Source organism: Trichechus manatus, unplaced genomic scaffold (genome assembly GCF_000243295.1).
Source record: "Trichechus manatus latirostris isolate Lorelei unplaced genomic scaffold, TriManLat1.0 scaffold00215, whole genome shotgun sequence".
NCBI lineage: Eukaryota > Metazoa > Chordata > Mammalia > Sirenia > Trichechidae > Trichechus > Trichechus manatus.
The window spans coordinates 3,928,246-3,939,709 of record NW_004444151.1 but is presented as its reverse complement, the minus strand read 5'-3'; the positions used below and the strand labels follow the sequence as shown (position 1 = coordinate 3,939,709).

Sequence of the window (11,464 nt, the reverse complement as noted above, 5' to 3'; positions counted from 1 at the left end):
AGATGTGGTAGAGGTGATGATAGGATATGAAAATGAAGGCAGAGAGGTTTGCTGCCCCCTTTTGAATCATCTTCTCATTTAGGTCTTAATTACAGAGATTTCTATAAGGTTCCTATTATCAGGCATCTTAGGTAAACATAACTGATCTTTTTTAACTTGATAACATTATTTAAAATTAAGTTAATTCTGTACCTTAATGTTGTGGTAAAGCTGTTATGAACTCAAACAATATGAATACATATTGCCACCATCCTCCTTAATATTAAATAAATAAATGAAGATACTCCCATGAGAGGCTGCTTGGGGTCTTTTAAGAGCAGTGGGCCATGGGGTAAGAGACTTGGGTTTCAGTCTTGGTTCTACCACTTACTAGCTCTGTGACCTCTGGCAACTCAGTCGCCTCTCCACTTGTACTAAATGAATACATTTATTGGGTACCTACCAAATGGTGGTTGCCAGGAGCGCAAAAATGGCATATCAGATACAGATGTATTTCTCCTCTGTACTAAGAATGGTATAGACACTGTTCCTCTGCTCCACAGGGGATGAAGTCATTGACTAGCATCCCCTTTAACATTTCAGAGGGATGTATCTAGAGACTCGTATGAATCCCCAGATTTACAGGTATCACTGTGGAATGCCAGTCCATCCAAAGTAGAGAATAACAGAGCTGTTAGCTGTGAATGTGGGCAAGTTGCCATGTATAGACCTTGTAGGGAACTCCAGTTTATAGCTTAGCAAGACTGTCATAAGTGCTGAATGTGAAATTGGCCAATGCCAGAGACCTTTGTAATGCTGATGATAACACAAACATTTTTGCAGGACTTGCTATATGCCATGCACTATTCTAAGCATTTTACACATATTAACTTACTTAATCACATGAGGAAGGTACTATTAATCACTCTCATTTTACAGGCGAGGAAGCTAAGGCACAGAAGAGTTAAGTAACTTGCCCATGGTCACACAGCTAATAAGTGATAGAGCAGGAATTTGAAACCAGGCTGTCTGGCTCCAGAGTTTGTGCTCCTAACCGTTACTACCCAACAGTGATTGAGTCATTGGTGCCTTTAGACATTGTTACTACAGAAATCGTATCTGTCTCTGTCACTGTCGTTTTCTTAACAAGCAGTATGCTGCTTGGCACATAGTAGGCACTCATAAATATTTGTTAACTCAGTGAGTCAACTACCATTCAGATGCCTGGTAGGGTGAAGGACAGTCACACCGAGAATTACTGAAAGCGCAGAACTGAAGCCAGTCACAGGACTGATCCGATCCTCCCACCCTGTGTATCTTTTACGTGCTTCCCACAGCCTTGTGGGGATTTATTAGTTACTGTCAGCAAAGCTCTTTGTGAGAGCCGAGTTCTAAGTCCATCTTTAGCAATCTGGCAGTTATCCTCCAGCAAGGAGCATTCTGTGCCTCGATTAGCTTGTCTTTTTCCAAATGACCGAGTGTGCTTCGCTCAAGTAGAAGTCGGTGATCACCAGTTCTCGTTCTTCTAGTTTCAGACAAAGATAAAGGTAATGAAACTCTACTAGGAGTAATTTTCTACCATAGTGAATCCCTTTCCAAATGCTTGTTTGGATAACCGTGTGTGGGTCCTTGTCCTAAAGGTTAAACCCTGCTAAGAGCTGGGGGAAGAACTTTGAACTTGATTGTACACTCTGTCCTTTAGCTGTGAATAAGGATTCCCCTGACTGAGATACAGTGGAGTTGATGATGGCATATAAAAATAAATTTTTAAAATCATTACTCTCCCTTTTCCCACTGCTGAAAAAATTACCTACATCAGTAGGTTTCTGAGATAAAGTATATTTGTGTATTGCCTTAAGACTACAAAAATGCATCTCTAAGTAGGAGAGAAAGTCCTTTGAGTGTTTAAGAGTGTGTATGTGTTATTGTTTTGATATTTTTTGTTTCAGGCCTTGTGAATGCCTTTATTGATCAGTTAATAGACAAGAGTATAGCATCTGTTAGAGCTTCACTAGCACTGAGTACTTATTCCCTGAGGAAATGCCTTCTGTAACTAGGATCTAGTCCATGTTTTAGAAATCACCATTATGGGCTCCTGTGTGTCTGTGATTGACGAGATTTTCCCTCCTTTTTATTTTGTAACAGTCTGTATATCCTCATTGATAGTACATTTACAGCGTCATTTGGTAATATTTTGTATTGATTGTACATGTACAACAAATCAGACTACTTGTCTTTGAAGGGTTTGGGCTTAACTGAGTATGTTCCCGTAATACCTGAAAACGTTAAGTATCCAGGTCATCTAAGTTGCTGTCATTGAGTCAGTTCCGACTCTTGGTGACCCCACATGTGTCAGAGTAGAACTGTGCTCCGTGGGGTTTTCAGTGGATGACTTTTCAGAAGTAGTTCGCCAGGCTTTTCTTCCAAGGCGCCTCTGGTGCACTTGAACCTCCAACCGTTCGGTCAGTAGCTGAGCACGTTAACTGTTTACACCACCCTGGGGCTCCTAAAAGTTGAAGTTGCTGTAGGTCACTTGCTTGTCCAGACAGTTGAAGCACACGAGGCCAGAGGGGCCCTTCATGAAGGAGCTGCAGCCAGGTCAGGCCTTGAAGAAAGTGGAGGGGCAGAACAGGAAAAAGGACCGTGGGTGATTCATTTAAGGACAAAGAAAGGCACTGGGATAACTCTCCACTGCTTTAGAAGAATGTCCTCCTTCAACAGTGGTTAAAATTGTGCTTTTTAATTATCATTTTTTTTCACAAGTAATGTGCCCACGTAAATAATGAGTCCACACATATAATGCTGATGAAACGATGAAATTAAGTAAAATCATTCTGGCATAGCGGGTGGGTGGGGTGGTTGTGCGATTGGCCAGAAAACATATAACATGTGCATTATTTGTGTAAAAATACGGGAACTGGTGGCAAGAGAGAGAGGTGGGGCTTCTCTTTTAACCTGTCTGATCTTATTTTTTGTACAAAGGAAAGCTGATTTTGCAGTTTTTTAACTCCACCTGACCCCCCACCCCCCAAATTTTTTTTCCTTTATATCAGAATAAGGTCATTAACCTTCTTTAACCCTGGAGCTAACTTGTAACGATAGTTTGTAGTACAAATCAGTGCCTTAATTTTGCGGTTAGTAATCTAAGACTGCCAATAGAGCTTTGTTCTTTTTGTATAATGTATGATGTATGGTAGAAAAAAAATGGTCTATCAGAGTATTACCCGGAATTTGTTACTCGCTTAGAATGGAGGTTGGAAAGTATGGGAATTCTACAGAGGGAAAAGAGAATAAGCGTAGATTCCTGGATTGTCAGAATGACAGTACACCGTCAGGTACCGCCAGTGGTCTGGCAGGTATTTTTCTTGAGCCCAGATTTAATCCAGAGTCACCATTTAAATGCCAGCATTCTAGAGGGACGCTATTGTCAGTTTACTTCCATATCTGAAAGCCTGTTAGTACTTGGATGTTTTCTCCTTTTATGGTCTTGATGGCAGTGTTTTATATTTTAACATTTCTGAGCAAGACGTGGTTATTTTCCTCCTTTCATACAGGAGCTGATTTTCCCAACCTAGAAAAAAAGCTTTCTAAACTCCAGAAACAGTGCTGTGACTACCAAAGCAAAGCACCATTTAATTTTTGTAAGGCTGTTGGCAGCCAACTTGAAGAATGTTCCCATGCCTGCGTAACACAGTTTGACTGCTAAAAGGAGTGAATGTGTATGAGAGGAGAGAAAATGGAAGGAAATTGCATGCTGACCCCCTGCAGTTCATTGTAAGGTCAGCTCAGTTGATTCATTTTTTGGTGAACCATGACAGTTCAAAGTAAAGCAGGATATGATGAGGAAGTCATGCTAGATGATAGTGAAACTTCTTCAATAAACACAATTTTAAACCTTAAGGAATTAGTTTTGACTGATTTCACAGGAAGAGGGGCTTTCAAAGCAAGCTGACTCCTCCTACTACTTTAAAAAAAAAACAAACCATTGCCGTCGAGTCGATTCCGACTCATAGCAACCCTGTAGAACAGAGTATAACTCCCCCACAGGGTTTCCAAGGAGCGGCTGGTAGATTGGAACTGTCGACCTTTTGGTTAGCAGCCAAGCTCTTAACCACTGTGCTACCAGGGCTGCACCATTACCTTAGCAATAAGAAAAACCAGGCACTGACCCTAAAGATCGTTACTGCTAACATAACTTTAGAGTCAGCAAGCAGCCAGGTTGTGGGTTTATGAAATTAACTTTCCTTACCATAACTACCATATCAGCCCTCTTTACTATACTTAAAAAAAAAAAACACCTTGATGCATCTTTTAAAACAAATTTGCCTTAAGATCCCAGTACTTTTTCATTTGCTGACCAGCTTTCTTGTTTTTTCCTGTTCTAGGTATTAATGGCTAAGATTATTGGCATTTACACTCTCTTATGAGACAGATACTTCATCTTGAGACCTGTGATGGAAGCAACTTATGTGTCATCGTTTCTTATTAACTCCAGCAACCTTCTTCCAGTGTTGCCACACACACACACCCCATTCTCATTCTCTCATTATCTTACGGTCTCTCTTGGGAGCTAAGTGGAAAGGAGGAGGGGAACTGGTTCACTGTAAGGCTTATTGTAGCGTCTTCTTTCAGACCTGCTTCCCGCAACTCTGTTTGATATTAGATCAGAGTGTACACTAATACTTATTTAACCTCACACAGATGATTCACCTGGGCATACTGCTCCTTGGGGGAAGCTAATGAATAGACAGATGGATTTTCCACATGAGCGGGGCGCTCTTGGGGTGGGGGGGATTCAGTTTTTGCCCTTTCGTTCTGTTGGTGTCAGTATTTCCTGCTGTGGTAGTTCCGATCTTTCTCTTGAATTCAAGCCTAAGGATTACCTCAGTTCTAAAACACTTACTAGTACCTGTGGCAGGAACCTGTCCAGGGACACATAACTAATAAATGGTGGGGGCTGATGCAGATGAAAGTGTGCTGAACTCCCTCACACACACACCCATACTCCTTTAAGGTGTGTCTAAATCGGGTAGTTTATAAAGTGGAGGGCAGTGGTGGTTCAGTGGTAAAATTCTCGCCTTCCATGCTGGGGACGTGGGTTTGATTCCTGGCATATGTTCCTCAAGTGCAGCCAACACTCGTCTGTCAGTGGAGGCATGCATGTTGCTGTGATGCTGAACAGGTCTCGGCAGAGCTTCCAGATTAAAACAGAATAAATAAGACTGAGACTAGGAAGAAAGGACTGGCAATCTACTTCCACAAGCAGCCAGTGAAAACCTTATGATCCCATTGTGCGTGGGATTACTATGAGCTGGGGCTGACTCAGTGGCAGCTAACAACAATAATTTATAAAGGTAATGACCAGCCTCAGTTTTCTCTTCATAGTGAGATATTTAAAATAAGGCACAATTATAATACTGTTGCGTGATTACCAAAAACTCCAGAATTTTACAGTAGGAAGTTGCTTCCAACTAAACAGTATCTTTTGGGAAATATATATAGAAGAGGAATTCTTAAAAATCTATTTTAATGCACGTGCCTCTGTTTTCTGCCCTCACCCAGTTTTCATTGCCATCATTTTCTGTGAGTGGTTCTTGCACTAGTGAATAGCTTTGGGATAATGTGTGTGTTTGGGATTTTCTTTAATGGGTCCCGTGACTCCCTGTTTTGACCTGTGATTTGGGGGAGCCTCCCAAGTTGAGTGGGGGTCAGAGACTCTTGGCTGAAGAGGATGCTTTGACTAGGTGCCAGCCAGGTCTGGCTCCTGGGAGATGCTAACCATCCCCTTGCAGTCACCCCCCTTGCAGAAGCATGCTCTTTTCCTGTCATTGTGTGGGGAACCAGCCAGATCAAAGAATAGCTTATTCTTTTGCAGTATTTAGGGCCAAAGCTCCTCTTCCTTGGGGCCCAGTGCCTGGGCTTGGCCCGTGCTAGTACAATTGTACAGAGCAGCTGTGTTCCCACTTGGCCGAGCCTGTCCAAGCTGCCTCTAGAGTGACTAGGGTAATTGAGAAGTGATGTCACTCACTGGCCCACGTGCAGCTTGGAGGATGGCCGCAGACCCGGCAGTGTGGTTGGACACCTGTGCAAAGTGGGTCATGCAAATTCCCATTCCCATAATTCCAGGCCACCAGGCAAAGTGTCAAGGGTTTTGCTGGGCCTTGTGCCTCCCATGCCTTTAGAAAAGTACAAAAGAGAATGGCTCAGCCCACAGGCCACTCAGCAAGTGTCCAATTTACCCAGCGGGGTGGGCTGGGCCAGCCTGGCAATGAAGAATCATTTGCTGAGACCTTTTGCACTGTTCATGTGGTGCAGCAGATGAGGCTCGGCAAGGGAGATGAAAATGAAAAGGGCACGTTGCTGGCAGGCGGCTGCAGCCGGAGAGGGAAGGAACCGAGGGAGCTGTAGCAGGGTGAGCAGTTAAGGAATTGGCACCTTCTCCTGCTCCCAGCCTGTTGGCCACGGGCTCTTTGCAAGATACACCACATGATTGACCTCTGTGGACCACTGCTGACTGCTGAGCAAGGCCTGGGCTGCAGGCAGGGAGTAGAGGAGGACAGAATGTGCTTCCTTGCTGCTGCCCACTCCTCTCCCAGCCTCTGGCCCTTGAACATGATAAGCACAGCCTGGCCTCAGGGACATTGCATTAACCTGTCCCTCTAACTGGAATGCTCTTTCTCTTGATAGACATGACTTGACTTGGTCATGGCTTGGTCTCTCCATTCAGGTCTCTACTCTGTTGTCTCCTTCTCTCGGTGGTCTTTTCTAACTACGTTTTCTGAAATAAACCCCCAGTCTGTGATTCTTGTCATGGATTGAATTGTGTCCCCCCAAAAAAGTATGTATCAGTTTGGCTGAGCCATGATTCCCAGTATTGTGTGGTTGTCCTCCATTTTGTGATTGTAATTTTATGTTTAAAGAGGATTAGGATGGGATTGTAACACCCTTACTCAGGTCACATCCCTGATCCAGTGTAAAGGGAGTTTCCCTGGGGTGTGGCTTACACCACCTTTTATCTCACAAGAGATAAAAGGGAAGCAAGCAGAGAGTGGGGCACCTCATACCACCAAGAAAGCAGTGCGGGAAGCAGAGCACGTCCTTTGGACCCTGGGTTCCTGCGCAGAGAAGCTCCTACTCCAGGGGAAGGTTGATGACAAGGACCTTCCTCCATATCTGACAGAGAAAGCCTTCCCCTGGAGTTGATGCCCTAAATTTGGACTTCTAGCCTACTAGACTGTGAGAAAATAAATTTCTCTTTGTTAAAGCCATCCACTTGTGGTGTTTCTGCAATAGCAGCACCAGATGATTAAGACAATTCTATCCCCTTCACCCTGCTTTATTTTTTTCTTGACTGATGGTTATTCTACATATTGTGTGTATGTGTGTTTATAACTAAATTATGTTTATGGTCTTTCTCCCCAAGCCTGGATTTGTTTTGTTCCCTGCAATATCTCCTAGGGCCTAGAACAGTGTCTGATACATAGTAGGAACTTGGTAAATGTGTGGTATGAATGAAAAAGTGAATGTATGGTATTGAGGAAAGCTAGATATATGGCTGGCTAGACAAAAACATGACCTTGTGCTGAGTAAATAATGAAAGTAAACCTTTGGTGAAAATGTGTTAGTAACCTGTTTAAAACAAACAACTCTGTCTGAGAAGGTTACTGTACATGTCCAGTTGTGGACATGGTAAGGGGAGAGTTTGGGAAAAACATCTGACATGTCAGAGTCCAGGCCTGTGATTCATAGATCAGGACTCTACTGATTAGAGGCCTGTTTTCCGGGGGCTGCCACCACATATCTTTTCTCCCTTTTTAACTTAGGTGTTTCAGGAACAGTGAGCAACTCTTTGAAAATTGTTATTTTCCACATCTGTTCTTTTTAGAGACTGTTTTGCTTCTTATTTCTTATGTTCCTAAGGTTGATTGTGGAAAGTTCTGCAAACCTAAGGGAAGAATTCTAAAGCTGAGAAGCAAGGCAGTCTCAGAACAGATGTATCATTATTTACAGAATCACCTCTTGTGTGTGCTTTTGTAGAAAAGAGACTCCATTTTACAAAGACTAAAGAGTGTTCCTATGTCTTCTAGCTTCCAAGGGGCCTCTATTCAAGATGGGTTTAGACTTTTCATTCAGGACAGATGGCCTGTAACAGGATTCCTCAACATCTCCAAATAGAAAATTCCACAAGCTCTCTTGGTAGTCTGCTGCTGGGTTTGGTACTCTTGGATTGAAATTTTACCTTATGTTTAATCAAGCTGCTTTTCTGTTGCTGTGATGTGTTAGCCTAGATTCTCAGGTTGGACCATGTCCTAGGCATTGTTGTCCTTGTAGTAATAGATCATTTATAACAATGACTGGGCCTCATTTTTTTCCAGGTCTACTAATGTTCTCCCCCACCCTCCTCCCACACCCCACAGGTCTGTTCTCTATCAATTTTAATCATTTCCCCTACTGTTGTTTCTAGCTTATCCACATCCTCCTTACATAAAATCCAAAACTGGTTGCAGTCCTCTGAAAGGCCTCTTACTTAAAAAATAAAATGATTCCCTTATGACTTTTCTTATGTATATTCCTGATGACGGATCCCAGAACAATGTTACTTGAATTTTTTTACAGCGTGATATTAGACGTGTGGATGCATCTTGTTTTAGTATGCATCATTCTAAATTTTAATCATTTCTACTCAGTTTGCAAACTTTTTTTTTAACTGCATCTGGCTCCTTCCCCCATTGTGAATCTCAAGTTTATTCTAGTTCACCAAGTATGTGCCTTGGCATTTATCCCTATTCGAGAATCCTTTGCACGCAGTAGGTGCTTGGTATTTTTGTATTGAATTAGTACTTTCATTTCACCCTTGTCTTTCATGTTTAGATAATGTCTCAATTTGACAAGTTTTTCTCTCTTAAGGTGTTACCAGCTCTCCCAGCCTTCTATTGCTGTCCCCCTAGGGGGTGTTAAGACATAGAAGTGGGCATTTTGGGTTGTCACAATGACTACAGGGCTCTCTGATGGCATTTAGTGGACAGAGGCCAGGGATGGTTAATGATCCACAGTGCACAGAACAATGACTCGTTCCTCTAGGAATGCCAGCGGTGCCCTTGCTGACAACCACGGACAGCCATTGATGGTTGACAGTACTCATCAGGGATTTGATCCTGTGGCAAACACGCAGTAGGGAACATTTGTTGAGGGCTCACTACATACCAGGCACTGCTATAAAGGTTTTATGTATATTAACTCATTTGATCTTAACAACCTTAGAGGTAATTACTTTACTGCTTCCCCCATTTTATAGATAAGAACCTAAGGCACAGAAAGGCTGAATAATTTGCCCAAAGTTGCACTGCTAGTAGGTGGAAAAATTGGGCCTGATTGAAACACAAGTTGTCTGATAAGAAGCCCAGCATCGGACTTTCTCATCTGCTCGTCTGAATATGCCTCTATACCTGCTCTTAGTCCCGTCATGCTTGATACCCAATTAGTATATTTTTAATGTGACCTGTTAGTAAGTTACATAGCCATCAAGTAATAGCAGGATTTAGATTTAATATGTCTTGGAGGAAGGTAAGTGTTTCCTCACGAGACAGCTTGTCCATCAGTAATTGAGTCCAGGAGCCTTTACAGCCTCTTTTCTGCTTGAGCCATGGCCTTACTGGCTTTTAACTGGTTGTTTGGGATGTGGGAAATGGGAAACTTGTGCCCTCTATATACATGGCCTACCACTCATCATGTTGTTGTTAGGTGCCGTTGAGTTAGTTCTGACTCATAGTGACCCTACGTACAACAGAACAAAACACTTTCCGGTTCAGTGCTATCCTCACAACTCTTACTGTGTTTGAGACCATTGTTGCAGCCACTGTGTCAGTCCATCTTGTTGAGGGTCTTCCTCTCTTTCAGTGACCCTCTACTTTACCAAGCATGATGTCCTTTTCCAGAGACTGGTCTCTCCAGATAACATGTCCAGAGTATGTGTGTGAGATGAAGTCTTGCCATCCTCCCTTCTAGCACTCTGGGTGTACTTCTTCCAAGACAGTACACTTATCATAGGTGAAGTTAAATTGTGTTGGTGTGATTTCAGTTTCATAAAAACATGATGGTTGTCTTCCAAAACTTTGATCATCTAGATATTTTTTAAATAGATGATGAGAAAATAGTCAAAGTTATTTTTTAAATTGCAGGATTTCTAATAGCCTTTAAGAAATGAACAGTACTTATTTATCTGTGGAATTTGTTTTCAAAGGAGTTCTGTTTAGGAAATAAGCCCATTTTCTTCAGCACCAGGATTTTCTAGAATTTCCATCCCTTGTAGAGGTTTACTCATACTCACGGTTTTTTTGTTTGTTTGTTTTTGTTTTGGTAGAGGTTTAGTTTGAGTGAGAAAAATGACTCAGCACCAGAATGGTCTTAGGAATACAGTATGTTAAGAAGCTATTTAATTGTTGAATTTCTGAAGTAACCTTGTTGCCAAGGTTGTGTAACCATTGAGGAACAATGATGGTGTACCTAGTTGTTGACCCTTGGGTTTGTGAGAGCTGCTGTATCTACTACCATTATCAGTCCTTGGCCAGAGGCTGAGAGCAGTGAAGCCAGTCCCTTCTTAGTTTCCAGCCATGGGTTGAGGAAGTCAGTATGCTTTCTGATCTCCACCCCCACCCCCACCTTGGGGCAGGAAAGATGTCAGGACAGACCCCCCATAGCTACTGCTTTCAAAGTGTCATTGATGGCTCCTCCTATCTCTCACAGCCTGGCTAGATTGACTTAACTGTAACCACCAACTGAAAAAAACAAACCGATCACCGTCGAGTCGATTCCGACCCATAGCGACCCTGTAGGACGGAGTAGAACTGCTCCATACGGCTTCCAAGGAACGCCTGGTCGATTCGAACTGCCAGCCTTTTGGTTAGCAGCCGTAGCTCTTAACCACTACATCACCAGGGTTTCCATAACCACCAGAGTCGTTCAGTAATTTCATGGATAAAGTAGTTTATCTTGAAAACCAGCAAGAGAATACATAAGCTTCACTGTGGCAACTGGTTAATGGCCCTGAAAGTTGAAAATATATGCCTGTTAACTTTAATATGGAAATCTAGTCAATAATTAATAATTAAAGAGATACAAGTCAAAACAAAAAAACGAGATGCCAGTTTTCACCTGTCAGATCTGGGAATGATTTAATATTTGATAAAACCCAATATTGGTGATTTCAGTTCTCAAGCATTCTCTTACGCTGCTAGTGGGAGTGTAAATTGCTTTAGCCCTGCCAAAAACCAGTTGCCATCAAGTTGAGTCTGACTCATGGTTACCCAGTGTGCGTCAGAGCAGAACTGTGCTCCACAGAATTTTCAACGGCTGGTTTTTTCAGAAGTAGATTGCGAAAAAAATTTTGGCCACGACAAATCCGATCAGCGTCTATAATCTCTAAAAGTCTACAAGATACTGCAAAACCTCAACAACAGAAAGACAAATAACCCAGTTAAAAAATGGG

At 42.4% G+C, this 11,464-nt stretch overlaps 1 protein-coding gene across 1 annotated transcript in view; it reads left to right on the top strand.

The window, feature by feature from the left end:
- The window catches only part of ELOVL5 (ELOVL fatty acid elongase 5), a 73,572-nt gene that overhangs the window by 35,476 nt on the left and 26,632 nt on the right, over positions 1 to 11,464 (top strand). The gene's annotated exons all lie outside the window — the stretch shown is intronic.